The sequence below is a fragment of the Balaenoptera physalus genome (genome assembly GCF_965194825.1).
Source record: "Balaenoptera physalus genome assembly, chromosome: 14".
Classification (NCBI taxonomy): Eukaryota; Metazoa; Chordata; class Mammalia; order Artiodactyla; family Balaenopteridae; genus Balaenoptera; species Balaenoptera physalus.
The window spans coordinates 82,525,129-82,549,887 of record NC_138893.1 but is presented as its reverse complement, the minus strand read 5'-3'; the positions used below and the strand labels follow the sequence as shown (position 1 = coordinate 82,549,887).

Below are 24,759 nucleotides of genomic sequence, written 5' to 3'. Positions count from 1 at the left end.
GGTGGGTAGCATTCTCTTTCTAGGAATTGCTGTTTAGCCACGGACCCATTACTCAGAGTGAACTCAGGGTGGTTTAGGGTAGAGTTTTTCTGGGAAGCAATAAAGCCATCCAGGGAGCCACTGTAAACCAGACAACCCAAAAATGTTCCTTGAGACCTAACATATACCAACAGGCTCCAGGCCCTGAGGATGGGCTCCCTGCTCTCATGGAGCACACACTTAATGAGACAAGAAAGATAATAAATAATTACATCATATGCCATGTGGTTTTCAGGGCAAGAGAGAGAAATCAGGACAAGGGGAAAGATGTTATTCTAGATGGACTGCTCAGACAAGTTTCCCCTGACAATGCAATACTTGAATGAAGAAATTGAGTCACACACATATCTGAGGCAAGAGTTTCAGGCAGAAGAAATAGCAAGAAAAAGCCCTGGCTGGAGATGTGCTTGGCATGTTTGAGGAGCCGAAGGTGGCGCTTTGAAGACATGGTGACAGAAATTCTTCCTGGAGTGCCTCTTACAGGAGACATTGAGTTAGATGGTGAATAAGGGGCTTCTTAGTAAAATTGCTAGTGATGTTCTCTCTGTGTGAATGGTGGGTTTTGCTCCTGCCTGTGATGTGTCCCCACATCTTCTAATCCCTCCATCCAGTCTCCTCAGCATGTGTTTTTTCAAAGGGCCAAAGTTTCTGAAATCCAAGCAGTCTCACAGGCAAAGCCACAACAGAATGAAAAAAGAAAAATAAGTCTGGTCTTAAAAATACTTGTAAAGAAAAATAAGTCTTTGGTTATTTTCTGTTGATCATCTACTAAGATACAAACACTTTCTTATATATCATTCTGTACATCGATGATATTATCCTCATTTTACACATGAGTAATCTGGATCAGGATTTGAACCCAGGCTGTCTGACTCCAGAGCCTGTGTTCTTTTCCACTATAGAGCATCATGTCCTGTGTGCTGTGATTATGTGCATTGGATACTACAGACTCATTGCTAACCCAGTGGTACAAAGCGTTGTCAGAGAACAGACTTCCAGATTTGGTTTGAGACTGTGCAGGGACCCCAACCCCCCAGTAACTGTCAAGTAGTTTGGATATGATGGCTGCCAGTTCCTCAAAGCCTGTGTTTCTCCTAAATGTGTGTCATGTCTCCATTGCAAGTTCCGCCATCCCACAAACCTAGGGGATGGAACAAAATGCCATCTTCAGCTCAACTCACATATGAAGCCCTCAAATGATGAGATTAAGGCAGGGCACGCTTGGCTTTGAGAGATACTGACATATGCTTTCACAGTTAACCAGTGCCTTCTTCTAAGGTAGCACAGTATGTGTAGCTCCCACACATGAAATGGCACAAATAAGTTAATACTCATTTTCCTTTCTTTAAAGAGACTTCTAGCGCTTGCTTCGGCAGCACATATACTAAAGAGACTTCTGGAATCGAGGAATGTGAGCATCAAAATGGACCTGAGGTTCTTTGAGACCCATCATCCTCTGATGGTTCCCTTACTGCCCCATCTTTTTGCCCAGTGGTCATCCAGTTCATGCTTGAACACTCCAATTTCCAGGGAACACACTACCTCGTGAGCAGCTCTTCTGTCTCTGCGTGGCTCTGAGCAGCTTCCTTACACTGTGCCAATATCTCTCCTCCCTTAGGCTCTACCCTGTGAAATTAATTCATACTCTTCCTGGGAGGCTATGCAGTACATCTCTAATCCCTGTGACAAGGAAGCCAAATATTTGCACTATACTTCTATTAACATAACCTAAAATCACAGCCTTTTTTGTCACTCACATTATACTATTCATTCACATCAAGGCTTTCATCAACTAAAAGTTGTGGGGGCTTTTTTTTTAGTTTATTGCTGTTAAGCCGTATCTCTGTGTCCTCACTAGTACAGTCAACTTAATGGACAATTACAAGACTTCATCTTTATTAAACTTTCACTAGATGCACATCTGTTTACGAGATCTTTCTAGATCTTGATGTTTTTATCCATTTTATTGCTATTCCTCTCACTTTCACTTCATCTGTGATAATTTGGGGAAGCATCTGTCAACAGGGCTTCAAAATCAAATATCTGTAGAGACCAAGGAGTAGATCAATGGGGCTGGGTGTAAGTGTACACTCTGGGTGAGTGATGTGGGCTCTGTGAACACAGGAGCTCCCCCTTGGCAGAGGAGCAGCTACTACTTACTTCAGCTGACTCTTGCTCTGCAGGAATGCAAATACACTATTGCCTGATCTCCAGCTTCTTTTAGAATCTGGCATTCTGGATTTTTTTTTTTTGAGTCTCCTGATTTTAAAACATTGACTCTCTTTTTTTACCATCATGTGGGATAAAAATGTCTAGGGACTTCCCGGGTGGCACAGTGGTTAAGAATCCACCTATCAATGCAGGGGATACGGGTTCGAGCCCTGGTCTGGGAAGATCCCACATGCCGTGAAGCAACTAAGCCTGTGTGCCACAACTACTGAGCCTGCGCTCTAGAGCCCATGAGCCACAACTACTGATGCCCGGGCGCCTAGAGCCCATGCACCACAAGAGAAGATCCCGCTTGCCGCAACTAGAGAAAGCCTACGCGCAGCAACGAAGACCCAACGCAGCCAAATATATATAAATAAATAAATGTTTTAAAAAAAATGTCTATAGAACAGATGTCCTATGGGCCACCAGTTAAAATCAATTAATTCATCATTAAAGTAATTGAACTGTCAGAGCCTGTGACACCACTAGAAACTACCCTCCAAGGCATTCTGAATTCATTCTCCAGCACTGTCTGAACGTGGTCCTTCAGCCACTTACTAAACCACCTAGTTGGGTTAACGTCCAGCCTCTCATTTGCCATCTTGCCCAGATACCCTGGGAACTGCTCCATAGAGGAATCGTCTCACTTCAGAAGGGAGTATATACAGTGCAGGCAGAGTTCAAGCCCTGGAGTCAGACATGGCTGGAGTCTCATCTTCCCCCTGCTACTTCCTGGCTGTGTGACCTTGGGCAAATTCCTTCACTTCTCTGTGCTTTAGTTTTCTCTCTGTAAAATGAGGATAATAATAGTGTCCACTTCTGGGCTTCCATGGTGGCACAGTGGTTGAGAATCTGCCTGCCAATGCAGGGGACACGGGTTCAAGCCCTGGTCTGGGAAGATCCCACATGCCGCGGAGCAGCTGGGCCCGTGAGCCACGATTGCTGAGCCTGCACGTCTGGAGCCTGTGCTCCGCAACAAGAGAGGCCACGATAGTGAGAGGCCCGTGCACCGCGATGAAGAGTGGCCCCCGCTTGCCACAACTGGAGAAAGCCCTCACACAGAAACAAAGACCCAACACAGCTTAAATAAATAAATAAATAAATAAATAAATTTATTAAAAAAAAATAGTGTCCACTTCAGAGAGTTGACATTAGTATTTTACAAAATCATACATGTAGGGTACTTAGTTCAGAGTCTAGCACATGGGAATTGTTCAATAAATTTTACCTATCCTTATTACATTTATGGTTATATACTTATTACTATTGTTATTAGTATGAATCACATTATTATATCTGACACCTACTGCAAATGTGACTGGACAACGAGGACAACCCAGTGAGCACAGCTGGATGTTAGAAACACCCCCAACCTTTGTCCTTCACTCGTGACCCCCTCAGCCTGGAAACCTTGGCACATTGCTAAAGCTCCTCTTAGAGAAAATACCTCCAGTGGTGAGAGCAGAAATCCCCATTTTGCCTTCATGTGGCACAGAGCAGATCATGCTACTCCTCTCCTTGAAAACTTGCAACAAGGGTTCCTCTTTCTTGCAGAATGGAGTACACACTCTTTTGTCTGTCACTCAAGGTACTCTCCCACGTGGTCTCTGCCCACATCTTCAGCTCTTCCCTCAGAACTTCCCCAGGAGCCTCCACCTAAGGAATTCTATACCTACAACTTGCCACTGCTGGATGTGTCCCGGAACCTTCTATACCCATCCTGTGAGCTCATCTCCCTCACCTGGCCATTCACTGACTAGATCCCATTCAGCTTTCAAACCCTGTGAAATTCAAGTCCACTGTGAGAAGTTCTTCCTTAGAAATTATTTAGCATTTACTGTTTCTACTACTTATTTGGCTTTAGCATATTCTGCTTTCTTTTTTTTTTTTTTAACACTAGTGGCATTCTTTCTTTTTTTTTAATAAATTTATTTATTTTATTTATTATTTTTATTTTTGGCTGTGTTGTGTCTTTGTTGCTCCACACGAGCTTTTCTGTAGTTGCGGTGAGCGGGGGCTACTCTTCATTGCGGTGCACAGGCTTCTCATTGTGGTGGCTTCTCTTGTTGCGAGCACGGGCTCTAGGTGTGCAGGCTTCAGTAGTTGTGGCATGCGGGCTCAGTAGTTGTGGTGTGGCGCATGGGCTTAGTTGCTCCTCAACATGTGGGATCTTCCCAGACCAGGGCTCAAACCCATGTCCCCTGCATTAGCAGGCGGATTCTTAACCACAGCGCCACCAGGGAAGCCCCTATTCTGCTTTCTTTTGTTGCTTGACTGGTAAGCCACAGAAGAGGGTCTGGGTCTTGGTCTTTTTTGTGACTCTCCCCAACATACACACACACACACGCACACACACACACATAAACACACACACAGAGCATAAGGCAGAGAACATTGAGAATGCTCAATAAAGAAACATTTTTGGCCTGAATCAATGGCCTGAAGGACTGTTCCTTTCAACAGTTATGGCCCAATAAATTATACCGGCTTTGCCTCCTAGAGAGAAAGGCCACACTAAGGCTCCACAGATGGGGAAACTGCTCTGTCTGCCAAAACCCAGATGCAGGGCAGCCTTGGCCCTCTTTGGCTGTCTACCTGAATCTGGGTTTAACAACTTGGACTGCAGTTTTACAGTTTAAGTCACCAGGCTCAGCACAACAGCATGAGTTCTTTATCCACATGCTGGTGCCTGGTGTTAAGGGAACTGGTTCACCCTGCTGAGGAGACCTGCGGGGGCAGAGGGGGTGCCTGTGCTCCAAGCTGTAAGACAGGGGGCTTGTCTGCAAAAGGAGCCTTCCTCTGGACCCTACACAGGAAAAAAGAAGCGAGGGAAGTTTGTAGTATGACGATCTGGGCTGGATGCTGGGGGAAAGGGGTGGGGGTTGAGGTTGAGGACAGGGGAAATAGAATGACCTTGAAGGTCATGACTGAACAGGACAAAACAATTGGCCTGTAACCTTCAAAAATACCGAGGACATGAAAGTCAAAGAAAGCCTGAGGAACTGCCAGACTGAAGGAGAATAGACACATGACGCCTAAATGAACACGTGATTCTGAGCTTGATTGGCTTGCTGTAAAGGACATCGTTAGGGCTATAGACAAAATTCTGTTGGAGTCTGAAGAGTTAATGGTATTAGTATTAATTTCCTGATTTTAATGCCTGTGTTGTGGTTACATAGGAGAATGTCCTTGTTTGCAGGAAAACACACACTAAAATATTCGGAGGTAATGGGGCATCAGATTGGCAACTTACTCTCAAATGGTTCAGGGAAAAAGTTCTCTGTACTGTACTCTACAACTTTTCTATAAGTTTGTGTTTGTATCAAAAATGTGTTATCAGATAATTGATATAGATTTATGATTTTTAAGTAGAAATCTTACCAAGTTTATATACAGTAGAGAAACATGTCAGAGAAATTAGATTCACCATATCTATATGCTTAATTTATTAGATTTATAAAAATTACTTAGGTACTTGGAAGGGTTTGTCAGTTAAATAATTGAAGTACCTTTAAAAGGAAATAGAGGGACTTCCCTGGTGGCGCAGTGGTTAAGAATCTGCCTGCCAATGCAGGGGACACGGGTTCGAGCCCTGGTCCGGGAAGATCCCACATGCCGTGGAGTTACTAAGCCCGTGCACCACAACTACTGAGCCTGCGCTCTAGAGCCCGTGAGCCACAACTACTGAGCCCACGCACCTAGAGCCTGTGGTCTGCAATCAGAGAAGCCACCGCAATGAGAAGCCCACGTACCGCAACAAAGAGTAGCCCCTAGCTCACCACACCTAGAGAAAGCCTGCACGCAGCAACAAAGACCCAACGCAGCGAAAAGTAAATAAAATTAAATCTTTAAAAAATAAAAAAATACATAAAAGTCCTTAAAAGTAATTGCTAAAATTTTCTAGGTTTATAAATAGAATAGGGCCTTCAACTGAACTTAAAAATCTGATGAATATTAACTTTTTAAAGCCAGAGTAAATACAGATAGTTTTCCCTGGGTAATATAAATTCAACAATTAACTAGCATTGCTTCAGCACTGATTTTGTGCCTAGAACTGCTAGGATAAAGAAGAAATGTAAAACATAATCTCTGACCTGCTAAGGAGATTATAACTAACCAGTGACATTAGATGAGCACAAAGGAAATGATAACAAATAAAACATCACGGCAAGTATCGGAAACTGAGAGTATGTGGCATATCCTTGTGTATACCTGTATAACCCTAGAAAGCAGAACTCTAATCAAGAGGAAAACAAATGGAGGCACTTACAGTATTCAGCTTTAATACTCAGGATGGGATAGTCTACACTGCAAGAACAAACCAACCTTGAACTCTCAGGAGCATAACACATAAAATTTGTATCTTGCTCATGCAAGGTTAAATGCAGGCCACAGTAGCTATTTGCCGTGCAGTGATTTAGCAATCAAGACACCTTTCATCTTACAGTTCCACTGTTTCCAACCATTGCTTCCAGGGTTGCTGCAAGAGGAAAACAAGAGAGTGGAAAACTCACACCTGTTCTTAAATGCCTCAGCTTGGAAATTACACTCACAGCCTAGACATAGTAATGCAGTCCCACCTAATCACAAGGATGCCAGGAAATGTGGTCCTCCTGTGTGCCCACAGAGGAGAAGAGAATCAAGTCTGTTCTCTTCCACAACAGCACATTTGAAGAGTATGATGATTAGGAACACAGCCTTTGGAGGCAGATGGACCTGGTTTGAACCTAGATGCACCCAGTTAAAGTAACGTTGTGTGTGACTTTGAGCGAATAACTTCTTTGGGCTTCTCTGTAAAATAGACTAAGAATAACTACCTCAGATGGTTGTTGTAAGAATTAAAAGATGATATCTTATCACAATGTAAGGACTGAAAAAATAGTTGTTGTTGTTGCTGTTATTATCATTGTCATTATTATTACCAAGCCATCTACCAGTGGAACTTATAACTTGGAAACTAGTGAGTTTCCTCTTACTAGGAGGTATCTAAAGAGAGACAGGGCAGCAGTTTATCCAGGATCCTGTGGGAAAGGTTCAAGCTTCAGAGAGTCGGTCAGGCTAAACCTATAAGAAACTTTCATGGAGATTCTGTTCTGTTCTAAGTGCACTAGAAGATGAAGGAAATTGGTGTGGAGTACAGATGAGTCTTGAAAGATGAGAACAGTTGGTCATGGCCACCATCAGCACTTGACTGCAGAGTAACTCTTCGTCAGGTGGCCCCAAAGGAAAGCATGGAGTCAGAAGACCTGGCTGAGAAGTTTTCTTTTGCCTCTTTCAAATGTAACACTAGCTTCTTCCTTAAGAGTCTGTGTGCTATCATTTCAACAGATGATGCTGGGATTACTGGTTATTCACATGCAAAAGAATGAAGTTGGACCCCTTCCTCACATGCGCCATATGCAAAAATTAACTCAAAATCGATCACAGACCTTAATGTAAGGACTAAAACTCTTATAAGAAAACATAGGCATTGGGACTTCCCTGGTGGTCCAGTGGCTAAGACTCCACACTCCCAATGCAGGGGGCCCAGGTTCAATCCCTGGTCAGGGAACTACATCCTGCATGCCGCAACAAAGATCCTACGTGCTGCAACTAAGACCCGGTGCAGCCTAAATATAAAATAAATAAATAAATATTTTTTAAAAAAGAAAAAAACATAGATGTTAATCTTCATGACCTTGGATTAGGCAAGAAGACACAAGCAACAAAAGGAAAATAGACAAAGCTGACTTCTTCAAAATTACAGACTTTTGTGCTTCAAAGAACACTATCAAGAAAGTAAAAAGATGAACTTCCAGCGCAGTGGTTAAGACTCCGCCTGCCAGTGCAGGGGACATGGGTTCAAGCCCTGGTCCGGGAAGATCCCACATGCTGCGGAGCAGCTAAGCCCATGCACCACAACTACTGAGCCTGCTCTCTAGAGCCCGCGAGCTGCAACTACTGAGCCTGAGTACCACAACTACTGAAGCCCGTGGGCCTAGAGCCCATGCCCTGCAACAAGAGAAGCCACCCAATGAGAAGCCCGCAAACCGCAGCGAAGAGTAGCCCCCGCTCGCCACAACTAGAGAAAAGCCCACGTGCAGCAACAAAGACCCAAGGCAGCCAAAAATAAAAATAAATTAATTAATTAAAAAAAAAAAAGAAAGTAGAGAGACAACCCAGCAAATGGGAAAAAGTGTTTCCAAGTTATAGATCTGATAAGGGTCTAGTATCCAGAATATATAAATAACTCTTTCAGCCAAATAACAAAAAGAAAAACAACTCAATTAAAAAATGACAGGGCTTCCCTGGTGGCGCAGTGGTTGAGAATCTGCCTGCCAATGCAGGGGACACGGGTTCGAGCCCTGGTCTGGGAGGATCCCATATGCCGCGGAGCAACTGGGCCCGTGAGCCACAGCTACTGAGCCTGCACATCTGGAGCCTGTGCTCCGCAATAGGAGAGGCTGCCATAGTGAGAGGCCCACGCACCGCGATGAAGAGTGGCCCCCGCTTGCCGCAACTGGAGAAAGCCCTCGCATAGAAACGAAGATCCAACACAGCAAAAATAAATAAATAAATAAATAAATAAATATTTTTTTTAAAAAAATGACAAAAAAAGACAGTTCTCCAAAGAAGACATACAAATGGTGAATAAGCACATGAAAAGATGCTCAACATCATTAGTCATTAGGAAATGCAAATCCAAATCACAATGAGATACCACTTCAAACCCACTAAGATGACCATAGTAAAAAAGATGGGGACTTCCCTGGCAGTCCAGTGGTTAAGACTCACAGGGAGCATGGGTTCGATCCCTGGTAGGGGAACTAAGATCCCGCATGCTGCACAGTGTGGCCCAAAAATAAAAGATGGAGAATAATAAATGTTGATGAGACTATGAGAAATTGAAATCTTCACATGTTGCTAGTGGTATGCAAAATTGTGCTGCCATTTTGGAAAACAGTTTGGCAGTTCCTCAAAAAGTTAAATATAGTTTTACCATATATGAGCCAGCAATTACACTCTTAGGTATATACTCAAGAGAGGTGAAAACATATGTCCACACAAAAAGTTGTACACAGATGTGCATAGCAACATTATTCATAATAGCCAAAAAGTGGAAAAAACCTAAATGTCCAACTGATGAATGATAAACAAAATATGATACACCCATACAATGGAATATTATTCAACCACATAAAGAAATAAAGTATTGATAAAAGCTACAATACAGATGAACCTTAAAAAATTATGCTAAATGAGAGAAGCCAGTCACAAAACATCACATTTTATATGATTTCATTTATATGCGATGTCCAGAATAGGCACATCTATAGAAACAGAAAGTAAATTAGTGGTTGCCTAGGGCTAGAGGTGTTGGGGGGAAATGGGAAGTGACTGTTAATAGTCTTGGGTTTCTTTTTGAGGTGATGGTATTCTAAAATTGGTTGTGGTTATGTCTGTACAACTCTAAATATACTAAACATCATTGAATTAGACAGTTTAAAAGGGTGAATTGTAAGGTGTGTGAATTATCTCAATAGAGCTGCTATATTTTTAAAAATTGCAAAACACATACCTGAGAAAGGAATTATATCCACAACATGCAAAGAACTCTTAAAACTCAACAATAAGAAAACAAACAACCAAGTTTAAAAATGGGCAAAAGATCTGAACAGATCCTCACCAAATAAGTTATGCAGATGGCAAATGAGCATGTGAAAAGATGCTCAATATAATATCTCACTAGGGATTGCAAATTAAACAACTGCACACCTTTTGAAATAACCAAAATCCAAAGAACAGACAATGCTAAATGCTAGCAACAATGTGCAGCAACAAGAACTCTGAATGCAAAACGGTATAGCCACTTGGGAATACAGCTGACATTTTCTTACAATGCCAAACATACTCTTACCATACTATCCATAAATCACACTCCAAGGTATTTACCCACATGAGTTAAAAACTGATGTCTAGGGCTTCCCTGGTGGCGCAGTGGTTAAGAATTTGCATGCCAATGCAGGGGACACGGGTTTGAGCCCTGGTCCAGGAAGATCCCACAGGCCCAACTAAGCCCGTGTGCCACAACTACTGAGCCTGTGCTCTAGAGCCCGCGTGCCACAAGTACTGAAGCCCGTGCGCCTAGAGCGTGTGCTCTGCAACGAGAGAAGCCACTGCAAGGAGAAGGCTAAGCAGCACAACGAAGAGTAGCCCCCACTGTCTGCAACTCGAGAAAGCCCACGCGCAGCAACGAAGACCCAACACAGCCAAAAGTAAATAAATAAATTTATTAAAAAAAAAAGTCTACACAGAAATCTGCACATGAATGTTTATAGCAGCTTTATTCATAATTGCTAAAAAACTGAAAGCAACCAAGCTATCCTTCAAAAGGTGAACAGATAAATTATGGTAATCCATAAAGTGGAATATTATTCAATGATAAAATGAAATGATCTATCAAGCCCAAAAAACCATGAAAGAACCTGAAATACATAGTGCTAAGTAAGAGAAGCCAGTTGGAGAAGGCTACATAGTATGTGATTCCAATTATATGACATTCTGGAATAGGCAAAACTATAGGGACAGTAAAAAGATCAGTGGTTGCCAGGAGTTTGGGGGTGGGAGAGATAAATAGGTGGAGCACAGGGGATTCTTAAGGCAGTAAAACTATTCTGTATTATGCTATAATGGTAGATACATGACATTATGCATTTGTCAAAACCCATAGAAAATGTACAATGCAAAGAGTGAACCTTAATGTAAACTATGCACTTCAGTTAATAATAATGTATCAATACTGGTTTATCAATTCTAACAAATATACCACATTAATGCAAGAGGTTAATAATAGGGGAAACTGTGTGTGTTGGAGGGCATATGTGGGAACTCTCCCTACTATCTGCTCAATTTAGTGTAAACCTAAAACTGGTCTAAAAATGGTCTATTGATTTAAAAAAAAAAAAAACTAAGGAAAAGAATATTGCAAACAGAAGGCAGATTAAAAATACACAAGACTAACACAGATCAGGCCAAAAAATATGAACAAATGGTACTCTTTTTAAAATTTATTTATTTATTTATTTTGGCTGCACTGGGTCTTAGTTCAGGCACGAGGTATCTTCGTTGCGGCATGTGGGATCTTTAGTTGCAGCATGCATGTGGGATCTAGTTCCCCGACCAGGGATCACACCTGGGCCCCCTGCATTGGGAGAGTGGAGTCTTACCCAGTGGACCACCAGGGAAATCCCAGTACTCTTTAAAAATAATTTAAATTTTTTTCAGAGTCTGTGTGCATTTCAGATACCTGCACTTTCAGGTTCATTGTAGCATTATTCACAGTAGCCAAGATATGGAACCAATCTAAATGTCCATCAGTGGATGAATGAATTTTAAAATGTGGTATATACATCCAAAGGAATATTATTCAGCCTTAAAAAAAGAAGGAAATCCTGCCATTTACGACAACATGGTTGGACATGGAGGACATTATACTAAGTGAAATAAGCCCAACAAAGAAAGACAAATACCATATGGTATTACTTATATGTGGAATCTAAGAGAGTCAAACTCTAGAAGCACAGAGTCAAATGGTGTTTACCAGGGGGGGCTGGAAAGAGGGGTAAATAGGGAGGTGATGGTCAAAGGGTACAAAGTTTCAGTTAATGCAAAATAAGTTCTGGAAATCTATACAGCATAGTGCCTACTGCTAACAATACTTTATTGTACACTCAAAATTTGCTAAGCGGGTAGATCTTATTTTAAGTGTTCTTACCACAAAAAATAATAATAAAAAAATAGTAAGGGGGAATGGGAGGAAACTTTGGGAATGGATGGGTATGTCTATGGCTTGGATGGTTGTTATGGTCTTACGGGTGTACATTTATCCCCAAACTCATTGAGTTGTATGCATTAGTAGGTACAGCTTTTTTACGTGTCAATCATACCTAAATAAAGTAGTTTTATAAATAAATAAATGGCGTCTATGTGCTTGCCAACTATGATGTTTCTTCTCTTGCAAAGCACAGATAATGTCATGGCACTGTGTCTCCCTGTTGCTACTCAATGTTCAGAACAAAAGCAATGCCACAGTAGGCATCAGAAACTCTCCTGACAGCCACAGGAAGCCAGGGAGACTTCTGCTCCAAAAATTTAACTAGGGGAAAAAAAAACGTCCTCTACCTTTATCCCGAATTTAATAATCACTAAGAGTTATTCTGTGTCGCCATGATTGGTGTTCTTTTTTGGTATGTGTCCATTTAGAATACAGGCACTGGGAGAAGCAGCCATCATGGGCTCGCATAGAACCAACTTTCTTTCCTTGCTCTGCCAAAGCTGTGGGAGGGATGCTGTCCCTGACCGGCAGGAATAAACCAGAACATGCTTGTCCACTTAGGTCCTAATCAAGAAAAGAGCAAGAACTACACACATCACCAGTGAACTAGGGACCATAGGGCAGTAGCTTTCTACCCTGCTCTGCTTGGACTCACTCAGGGATCCTGTCAAAATCACAGGTGCCCGGCCCTATACTGTTCATTCAGTCAACAGATATTTATTAAGCATCTTTATTTTGTGCCAGGCACTGTTCTGTTTACTTAGGATATAAGACTGACACACACACAAAAAAAAGACAAAATTCCTTGCATTTGTGGAGCTCATGTTCTAGTGGAGAAAAAAAGAAACAATAAACACAATAAATTAGTAAATGGTATGGATGTTGTAAGGAGCTGAGTGCTATGGAGGAAAGACGTAAGGCAAGGAAGATGGAACGCGTTAAGGAAGGTGAAAGGAGCTGGTTGCAATTTTAAATCTCGGGGGCAGGGTCAGTCCACTGGGAGGACTAGACCTGAAGATGGGGGAGTTAGCCACCCAGCCTCAGGCAGAGGGAGCAGTATCTGAGGCTGGGGGAATGGGGCGTGGTCTCTTGTAGAATCTGCAAGGACTGGCCTTGGCTGGAACCCAGATGTCCATCCTCTGCCACTTGGAGATGGATGGTCCCACCTGGTTTCCCTTTCTCTATCTTGGGGTTTGAGAGACGGGTATGTGACCATTAGGAGCTCTTCTAACTTGAAACTCTGCTGACAGGTTGGAACAAGGAGGAGAGAGATCGGAGGGGCTGACACCAGTGGAAACGCCACTTCTGACTTGTCAGAGTGAGTGACAGCGGACACGAAAAAGCCCGAGGCAGCCGCTGAGTGCTGGGTGCTGTGGATGCAAGCTCAGAGCCAAGCATGGGATCGAAGGTGTGGTGTGACAGCAGAGGCAGCTGCAGCTTAAGGCGAACTCGACAGTACGTGTGGTCCCTGCCTAACTTATTTACTCATTAAGTGTGGAACCTACTCTGATTTCACACGGGTGAGGTTTGTATAAAACATACGACATCAGTGTGTATATACTTCCAACCATTGTTTCAGGAGAAACCTATTGGTGTGGGGAGTTTCATCTACAAAGTTCATGGACGTGGAAATGGCAGCTATTATAAAAACTGAACGCATGCTTGAAATAGAAAAGGTGCTAAATATGACTTCACTCCACACAGCAGGGTGCTAGTCAGGATAAGATACGTTACCAACAACCCAAACCTCAGTGGTTTATAACAGCTAAGGTTATTTCCACTGGATCTATGTGTCTATCATGAGCGGCTGGGGCCACTGCCCCACGTCTCCTCATTCTAGGACCCAGACTGGGGAAACAGCTGTCATCACAAACATTGCCGGCGCATAGCAAAGGGAAAGAGATCTTGGAAGGGTCTTGTACTCAAAATTAGATGCTTGAGCCCAGGCATGGTGCTTCCACTCAGGACTCAGGAGCTAGAAGGAGCTACATGGCCCTACCCAACACAAGGGGGCCAGGAAATGCAGTCCTACCAAGGCCGGGGCAGCAGAAAGCTGGAAGTATTTGGTGAATAGTGGGCGTGACCATCCTAAAATATCAGCGCTGTCTGGTGCTCAGACAACTGGCCGCAGGCAAACCCAGCCAGCCGGCCCACAGCACCCCCTGGAGGTCGGGGTATGGCCTCTGAGATGTAGATTGCCAGCCAGGGCTTCTTGATGCAGGTTGGTAGGAACAATTACCTATGAACAGAGACAAATAATAGAATGGTTGTACTTGTCACCAAAGAACATCTAAGCAAGAGAGAACATGACAAGGGTAAACTTTGTATCAGGTTACGTAAAAAGACAAAAAAGCAAGCCTGCCTTCTCTAGCCCAAGACCTCTGAATGTCACCTGAATGTCTCAGGAGCTGGGACTCAGAAGAAGAATACCGTGTTCTGTTCTAGATGTGCCAAAGTTTGAGAAAGCAGAATGTCTAGAGGGCTAGATCCAGCAAGCAGGTAGTGATTTATTTCAGGTGAGAAAGATGGGCTTAGAGACACATGTTCAGAAGTCATCTACACTGAGCTGAGAACCAAACCAGGAAGAATGAGGAAAAGGTCAAGGACAAATGCCTATGCCCTCGGACACTGGCAAAGAGAGACCAGGATGTCAGAGGACCCAGGAGGGCACGTACAGGATGAGGGTATGGAGGGGAGAACAGCCATATGGATTTGGTCCCAGGGGTTGAAGGGGTGCATGCAGGCAGAGGAATACATGAGCAAATGCCAGGGGCCTCAGCTTAGACATGGCAGCCCAGGAAAGCCTCCAACTTCCCTAAACTGCATCAGCGGCCCCCTTGCAGTCTGCCCTTCCCCCCTCCCTATCCCTCTCCTTGGACCAGGGCTTCTGGGTACCTGGGACAGTGTTTTGTTCACTGTGACGTTCCGACACTTGGAAGGAACATGATAAATGCTCAACAAATGAAGAGATGGACGAGGAGAAAGAGAGGTATATCCAGAAACTAGTGATGACTGAAGCTAAGGGTTCAAATGGGGGAAAAATAGAAAACAAGGAAGCAAAGATAGATGCAATTTGGTTTAATTCGACACATGCTGTCCTCAGCCCTCTGGGGGAGGGTGTGGAGGGATACAGGGTGTGAGAGAACACAGGGCCTATTTTCAGGGTGCACACAGCCCAGTGGGGAGAGATCGCAGGCCACACAGAACTCCAGTATCACAGAATGAGGGAAGCTCTAGAAGAAACTCACAGAGTGCTATGTAAAGTAAGGAGAGACAGAAAAGCAACCTGAATGAGATGGCATTTGAGATGTGCAGTTGAAAACAGGGATGGGTTTTCCAGGTAGATGAAACAGAATGATGAAAGGCACCAGCCCGGGAAACCGTGGCCTCCCCAACACACGGGACATTGGCATCTAGAGTTGGGAGAAGGAATCACTGGTTTGTTAATAAGGAAAGAGCGAATTCTTCTTCATAGGGATTATTCTGTGTGAACACCAAAATGTGAGCAGAGGGGAATGACTCAGACCATAGGCAGCGTCTTTGCTCTTTTGTGTGGTCACTAAGCTGCTCTCACCCAGGAACAAAAATGCTCAAAAGGACAAATGCAAACAGCAGGTGTCAAGAGGCACCTTCCTTCCCCTTCTCACCCGCTTGAGAAGACCTACATGAGGGAAGAAGAAAACCACTTTATTGTTGACTTCACTGGTGCCCTAGAAGAAAAACTTCTGGCTTGTATTCTTGCAGAGAGTCTGGATGGAATTTTTTTTTTTTGGCCAGGCCTCGCATCTTATGGGATCTTAGTTCCCCAACCAGGGATTGAACCCCGGGCCCTCAGCAGTGAGAGCATGGAGTCCTAACCACTGGCCCACCAGGGAATTTCCTGGATAGAATTTTTAGACTTTATATTTCAAAATAAGTGACTGTGATTTTTTTTTTTAATTAATGTATTTTTTGGCTGCGTTGGGTCTTCGTTGCTGCACGCTGGCTTTCTCTAGTTGCGGCGAGCGGGGCTACTCTCTGTTGCAGTGCGTGGGCTTCTCATTGCGGTGGCTTCTCTTGTTGCGGAGCACGGGCTCTAGGCACACAGGCTTCAGTAGTTGCAGCACGTGAGCTCAGTGGTTGTGGCTCGTGGGCTCTAGTGCACAGGCTCAGTAGTTGTGGCACACGGGCTTAGTTGCTCCGCGGCATGTGGAATCTTCCTGGACCAGGGCTTGAACCCATGTCCCCTGCGTTGGCAGGTGGATCCTTAACCACTGTGCCACCAGGGAAGTCCCAGTGACTGTGATTTATTTGCCACAGTCACTTGTCAGTTTGGGACACTGGCAAAGTAACCAGCCTCTTCGATTAGCCAGAGGACCTGTCCCTCTCACAAGGGCCCCCAAAGTTCTTCCAAACAAATTCTGCAAGAGGAGAGGACCAATGATGCTGGCACTAGTGGCCACTTCATGCCAGAACTGAACTGTAGCAACCAGAGTCAGGGAGCCGGAGCAGAGTTGGGGGCAGGACCCCAGGTGGAGGACACACTTCCAGGCAGGCTTCGGCTCTCCCCTAGCAGAGCACAGGAGAACAGGTTCTAAGCTCCCTGTCGCCCAGCAGTTCTGCTCCTCAGAAGGAGGAGGGCCTTCCCGTGTTCGGCAGTACTTATCCCTGTGAACGAAGGCAAACCTCCTGAGTATTTCTTTGTAAAACTGCCTTCTATAACTGTGGGAAGTGGACAGATCAGAAAGTACACCCTCTCCGAAAGCAGATCAATATCCCTCCTTGATCTAAATAAAGTGACTTAACAAGTTTTCACTTAATATAGAGAGAGGATTTGCATCCAGTTCAACAATCTACCTGCCAAAAAGGCACTTTATGGGAACTAAAGCAGAGTTATGAACCTCTCAGCAAACTTGTGTATAATGGAAATTATAAATCAGCAGCAATGACATAATTATGAAGGATATTTTACAAGGAAAAATTTCTCCTAGCATGTTTAGAGATACTTTATGTTCCGTAACATAAAACACTAATCCTGGGCTAATTGGAAACAATGACATGGTACGTAATAATGACATGTTTTGTTGTTTTTTCCCCTGGTGAGTCCAAGTATTCATCTGAGCCCTTATCCTGATCTTTCTGGGTAATCAGATTTACAAATCTTAAAAATCTAATGTCTTGTGCTCAGAGGCAGGTCATGGCAGCCTCACCCAAGGTGGGGGGGAACCAAAGGGGTGCAATGAAATAAGAACAACCAAGGACCAAGCCCCAAGGGCAGCAGAATGCACACCTGGGCACCAAACATGATGGGCTCTTCTAGACCATCCTGAGTTGACCCCATATAAATTCAAATTAAGTGAAACCAAAAAAATTGTCTTTTTTTTTTTTTTTTAAACCATCATGTTGTTTGTGTTTTTTTGTTTTTTTGTTTTTATTTTTGGCTGTGTTGGGTCTTTGTTTCTGTGCGAGGGTTTTCTCTAGTTGTGGCAAGCGGGGGCCACTCTTCATCGCAGTGGGCGGGCCTCTCACTATCGTGGCCTCTCTTGTTGCGGAGCACAGGCTCCAGACATGCAGGCTCAGTAGTTGTGGCTCACGGGCCTAGTTGCTCCATGGCATGTGGGATCTTCCCAGACCAGGGCTCGAACCCGTGTCCCCTGCATTGGCAGGCAGATTCTCAACCACTGCACCACCAGGGAAGCCCAAAATTGTCATTTTTCATAGGATATAACATCTCAGGCCTTGGGAAGGAGAAGGACAGGAAAAATCAGAAATTCCCATATGCCATGTAAATGGCCAGTATATTGGATGGGAAAAATGCTGAATGAGAAGTAATATTTCCCAAAGTATGATACCCAAGATCACTTTAGGGGATACACAAAGGAATGTTTTTTTTTAAATTTGGAACATTCATATGTGTATGTTAATGAATAAAGACAAATGATACTGGCTTTTCATCTTATGATACTGACATAAAATTTCCCTTCTGACTACATTTCAGTAAAGCAGCAAGTTCACGTAAATAAAACTTTTAATAAATAATAGCATGGTCAGCCCTCAGCTAATGGTAAAACAGTGATACTGATACCCCATTGTGAGGTCTGGGAAACAGGAAACAGAAACAGGTATCCTGAGACTGCTGGGTACGTCTTTCTGTCCCAGAGTGGGAAGAGTTTCTTTCATTCATTCATTTGGCTTTTAGCAAATGTTTTTTGGGTCCCTGTCACATCCAGACACTGTTCACTGACATCAGATGGCGACCAACACATGGTCCGCCCTTGAGGAGCTACACATTAGAAGGGATACAAACAATTAAAGAGACGGGGACCATATGCCATGGTAAGGGGAAAAAAAGGATCAAGACATGAAGTAATAAAAGAAATAGATGCTTTAAAACAATAGATAGTCAATTATACAAATATTTAACAGTCAGAAAAAAAGGAAACAAAATAATAATATAGTCATAGCAAAAATAATGATGTATAATACTGACTTTATTAATGAATAAAGATAATGTTTCAGGGGACTTCCCTGGTGGTCCAGTGGTAAAGAATCCACCTTCCAATGCAGGTGATGTGGGTTCCATCCCTGGTTGGGGAAATAAAATCCCACTTGCTGTGGGGCAACTAAACCTGGGCGCCACAACTACTGAGCTCGAGCACCTCAAAGAGGGAGACCACGTGCCACAAGCTACAGAGCCCACATGCCCTGGAGCCCACGGACCACAACCAGAGAGAGAAAACTCACACACCACAACTAGAGAGAAACCAGAGCACCGCAACAAAAGAGACCGTGGGCCACAACGAAAGATCCCGCATGCCTCAGTGAATCGAAAAAAAAGATAATGTTTCAATGTAGTACAATTTACCATGTACCAATCTTTGCATATATTATTTCATTTATTCCTCACCACAACATTGCTAGTTAATTGTTATTAAATCCATTTTACAGGTGAGTAAACAGTCATCCCCAAACACACAGCAGTGCTGGGATTCAGACTCAGATCTTCTTGCTGCCAAAACCCAAGCACATTCAGTAAGTCATGTTGCCTGACTAGAGCAGATGTGGGAGGTACAGGGGAGAGAGCAGGGAAGTGGAAGTAAAGTGTACAGCAAAGAGGAGGAAGAAGAGAGAAGAAGCAAAGAGGAAAAAGAAGTAAAGGAATGGATGAGAAGAACAGGGATGCAGATAAAGGAAGAGGACAAGGAAGTGGCAGGAAATCTGTATCTCTGTGATGGGGGAATTAAGAAGGAAAAGTTGATTCCATTTAGGCAGAAGGGTGGGCTGGGTATGGTGACCAGGCCAAATCTATTGTCCAAAAACCTTTAAGTTGAAGACATGGAATGTTCACAGTAGGAAAATATATAAAAAAAGAGAATAGATTTGTGGTTGCCCGTGGCTGGAGGCTTTGGAGTAAATGGGGAGTGACTGCTATGGGTACAGGATTTATTTTTCAGTGATAAAAAGATTCTAAAATTAATTGTGGGGACTTCCCTGGTGGCATAGTGGTTACGAATCCGCCTGCCAATGAAGAGGACATGGGTTCAAGCCCTGGTCTGGGAAGATACCACATGCTGCGGAGCAACTAAGCCTGTGCACCACAGCTACTGAGCCTGTGCTCTACAGCCCACAAGCCACAACTACAGAGCCTGCGTGCCACAACTACTGAAGCCTGCACGCCTAGACCCCATGCTCCACAACAAGAGAAGCCACCACAATGAGAAGCCTGCACACCTCAACAAAATGTAGCCCCTGCTTGCTGCAACTAGAGAAAGCCCATGCTCAGCAATGAAGACCCAATGCAGCCAAAAATAAATAAATAAATTAATTAAAATAAATAAATAATTAAATTAAATTAAGTTAATTGTGGTGATTGTTGTAGAACTCTGTTTTTAGAATACTAAAAACTATTGAATTGTATACTTTGGGTGAATTGTGTGGTATGTAAGTTGTATCTCAATAAGTTTTTATTTTTAAAAGAAGAAGCAGAGAACTTGAAGATAGGTCAGTTGAGATTATCCAACCTGAGGAACAAAAAGAAAAATGATTGGAGAAAAAGAGCAGAACCTCAGAGATTTGTAGGAAACTTTAAAGTGTATCAACATATGCATAAGAGTCCCAGAAGGAGAGGAGAGAGAGAAATGGGCAAAGAGAATATTTGAAGAAATAATGGCTCAAAATTTCCAAAATTTGAGAAAAATCAATAACCTACATATCCAGGAAGCTCTGAAAAATCAAAGTAGGATAAATTCAAGGACTCTCAAACCTAGACTCAGCATAATTAAACAGTTGAAAGTTAAAGATACAGAGAGAACCTGGAAAACAGCAAGATAGAAGCAACACAATCACATACGAGAGATCCTCAATAAAATTAACAGTTAAAATCTCATCAGAAACCATGGAGGCCAAAAGGCAGTGGGAAGACATATTCAAAGTACTGAAAGAAAAAACTGTCAGCCAAGAATTGTATATCCAGCAAAGTTATCCTTCAAACATTAAGGAGAACTCAAAAGATATTTGTATATCGATGTTCAAGCAGTATTATTCATAAGAGCCAAAAGGTGGAAACAAACCAGATGTCTGTCAACAGATGAATGGATAACAAAATGAGGTATACAGACAAAGGAATGAAATTCTGACACACACTACATGGATGAGCCGTAAAGACATTATGCTAAGTGAGATAAGCAGGACACAAAAGGACAAACACTTATTCCACTTATATGAGGTACATAGAGTAGGCAAATTCATAGAGACATAGAGATGAATGGTGGTGCTTGCCAGGGGCTGAGTAAGAGGGATTGGGGAATTAGTGTTTTTGCTTTTCTATATGCTTTTTTTTTTTTTTTTTTTTTGCTGTGCCATGCAGCATGCATGTGAGATGTTAGTTCCCCGACCAGGGATCGAACCCATGCCCCCTGCAGGGGAAGAACAGAGTCTAGACTTCCAGGGAAGTCTGGGGTGTAACTGGTTAAAGAGCACAGAGTTTCAACTGGGGATAATGAAAAAGTTCTGGAGATGGATGGTGGTGATGGTTGCACAACAATGTGAATGTACTTACTGCCACAGAACTATACACTTTAAAATGGTTAAGGGACTTTCCTGGTGGCGCAGTGGTTAAGAATCCGCCTGCCAGTGCAAGGGACAGGGGTTCGAGCCCTCGTCCAGAAAGATCCCACATGCTGCGGAGCAACTAAGCCCATGCGCCACAACTACTGAGCCTGTGCTCTAGAGCCCATGCACCACAACTACTGACCCATGAGCCACAACTACTGAAGCCTGTGCACCTAGAGCCCATGCTCTGCAACAAGAGAAGCCACCGCAATGAGAAGCCCGCACACCACAATGAAGAGTAGCCTCTGCTCGCCACAACTAGAGAAAGCCTGTGCAGCGCAAAAAAGACCAAATGCAGCCAAAAATAAATAAATAAAATGGTTAAAATAATAAATTTTATGTTCTGTATATTTTACCACAGTAAGAAAAAATACAATGTTAGATTAAAATAGCAAGAAAAAATTAAGGAGAAATTATGACATTCTCAGATAAACAAAAACTGAAAGAATTTGTCAACACACCTATCCAACAGAAAATACTAAAAGGATTTTTTCAGGCTGAAATGAATGAACACTGGAGAGTAACTTGAATCCACATGAAGAAATAAAGAGCATTGGAAGAGGTACTAAATAAGTATATAAAAGACAGTATACATGTATATTTTGTTTGTAACTAACTTTCTCTCCTATCTGATTTAAAAGACAACTGCATAAGCACTAATTATAACCTAATTGTGAACGATACAAACTATATATTGATGGTCATATATTGTATAAAGATGTATTTGCAGGCTTCCCTCGTGGCACAGTGGTTAAGAATCTGCCTGCCAATGCAGGGGACATGGTTCGAGCCCTGGTCCAGGAATATCCCACATGCCTCGGGGCAACTAAGTGCATGCTCCACAACTACTGAGCCCTTGTGCCACAACTACTGAAGCCTGCACGCCTAGAGCCCATGCTCCACAACAACAGAAGCCACCAGTGCAACGAAGAGTAGCCCTGGCTCGATGCAACTAAAGAAAGCCCATGTGCAGCAACAAAAACCCAATGCAGCCAAAAATAAATAAATAAATTTATTTTTAAAAATAAATTAATTAAAATAAATAAAAAATATAGATGTATTTGCTTGACAATAATAACACAAAGGAAGGAGAGGAAATAGAGCTATGTAGGACCACAGTTTTTGTATAATTTTGAAATTAACTTGGAACAGTTCCAAACAGGGTTGTTTTAAGTTAAGATGTGAATTGCAATCTCCAAGGAACCACTAAGAAAATAACTCAAAAAAATATAGTAGAAGAAATGAAATTAAAATTGTACACTAGAAAATATCTACTTCACAGAAAGGAAGTCAGTAATGGAGGAACACAGGAATAAAAAATACTTAAGACATATAGCAAACAGAGAGGGCAGAAAGCAGAAGCAAGAAGAACTACAATCCTGCAGCCTGTGGAACAGAAACCACATCCACAGAAAGATAGACAAGATGAAAAGGCAGAGGGCTATATACCAGAAGAAGGAACAAGATAAAACCCCAGAAAAACAACTAAAAGAAGTGGAGCTAGGCAACCTTCCAGGAAAAGAATTCAGAATAATGATAGTGAAGATGATCCAGGACCTCAGAAAAAGAATGGAGGCAAAGATCGAGAAGATGCAAGAAATGTTTAACACAGACCTAGAAGAATTAAAGAACAAACAGAGATGAACAATACAATAACTGAAATGAAAACTACACTAGAAGGAATCAATAGCAGAACAACTGAGGCAGAAGAACGGATAAGTGACCTGGAAGACAGAATGGTGGAATTCACTGCTGCGGAACAAAATAAAGAAAAAAGAATGAAAAGAAATGAAGACAGCCTAAGAGACCTCCAGGACAACATTAAACGCAACAACATTTGCAGTACAGGCGTCCCAGAAGGAGAAGAGAGAGAGAAAGGACCCGAGAAAATATTTGAAGAGATTATAGTCGAAAACTTCCCTAACATGGGAAAGGAAGTAGCCACCCAAGTCCAGGAAGCGCAGTGAGTCCCATACAGGATAAACCCAAGGAGAAACATGCCGAGACACATAGTAATCAAATTGGCAAAAATTAAAGACAAAGAAAAATTATTGAAAGCAGCAAGGGAAAAACGACAAATAACATACAAGGGAACTCCCATAAGGTTAACAGCTGATTTCTCAGCAGAAACTCTACAAGCCAGAAGGGAGTGGCATGATATATTTAAAATGATGAAAGGGAAGAACCTACAACCAAGACTACTCTACCTGGCAAGGATCTCATTCAGATTCGATGGAGAAATCAAAAGCTTTACAGACAAGCAAAAGCTAAGAGAATTCAGCACCACCAAACCAGCTCTACAACAAATGCTAAAGGAACTTCTCTAAGTGGGAAACACAAGAGAAGAAAAGGACCTACAAAAACAAACCCAAAACAATTAAGAAAATGGTCATAGGAACATACATACCGATAATTACCTTAAACATGAATGGATTAAATGCTCCAACCAAAAGACACAGGCTTGCTGAATGGAAACAAAAACAAGACCCATATATATGCTGTCTACAAGAGACCCACTTCAGACCTAGGGACACATACAGACTGAAAATGAGGGGATGGAAAAAGATATTCCATGCAAATGGAAATCAAAAGAAAGTTGGAGTAGCAATACTCATATCAGATAAAATAGACTTTAAAATAAAGAATGTTACAAGAGACAAGGAAGGACACTACATAATGATCAAGGGATCAATCCAAGAAGAAGATATAACAATTATAAATATATATGCTCCCAACATAGGAGCACCTCAATACATAAGGCAACTGCTAACAACTATAAAAGAGGAACTCGACAGTAACACAATAATAGTGGGGGACTTTAACACCTCACTTACACCAATGGACAGATCAACCAACAGGAAAATAAATAAGGAAACACAAGCTTTAAATGACACAATAGACCAGATAGATATAATTGATATTTATAGGACATTCCATCCAACAACAGAAGATTACACTTTCTTCTCAAGTGTGCACAGAACATTCTCTAGGATAGATCATATCTTGGGTCACAAATCAAGCCTCAGTAAATTTAAGAAAATTGAAATCATATCAAGCATCTTTTCTGACCACAACGCTTTGAGATTAGAAATGAATTACAGGGAAAAAAACGTAAAAAACACAAACACATGGAGGCTAAACAATACATTACTAAATAACCAAGAGATCACTGAAGAAATCAAAGAGGAAATCAAAAAATACCTAGAGACAAATGACAATGAAAACATGATGATCCAAAACCTATGGGATGCAGCAAAAGCAGTTCTAAGAGGGAAGTTTATAGCTATACAAGCCTACCTCACGAAACAAAAAAATCTAAAATAAACAATCTAACCTTACACCTAAAGGAACTAGAGAAAGAAGAACAAACAAAACACAAAGTTAGTAGAAGGAAAGAAATCATAATGATCAGAGCAGAAATAAATGAAATAGAAACAAAGAAAACAATAGCAAAGATCAATAAAACTAAAAGGTGGTTCTTTGAGAAGATAAACAGAATTGATAAACCATTAGACAGACTCATCAAGAAAATGAAGGAGAGGACTCAAATCAATAAAATTAGAAATGAAAAAGGAGAAGTTACAACCGACACTGCAGAAATACAA

At 42.3% G+C, this 24,759-nt stretch overlaps 1 long non-coding RNA gene across 1 annotated transcript in view; it reads left to right on the top strand.

Moving 5' to 3' along the window:
* Nucleotides 1-24,519, top strand: part of LOC309642869 — a 47,072-nt gene extending 22,553 nt beyond the window's left edge. The window contains exon 2 of the long non-coding RNA XR_014253418.1: nucleotides 13,315-24,519. This is a non-coding gene — a long non-coding RNA (uncharacterized lncRNA). The remainder of the gene's footprint in view (nucleotides 1-13,314) is intronic.
* The last annotated feature ends 240 nt before the right edge of the window (nucleotides 24,520-24,759 follow it).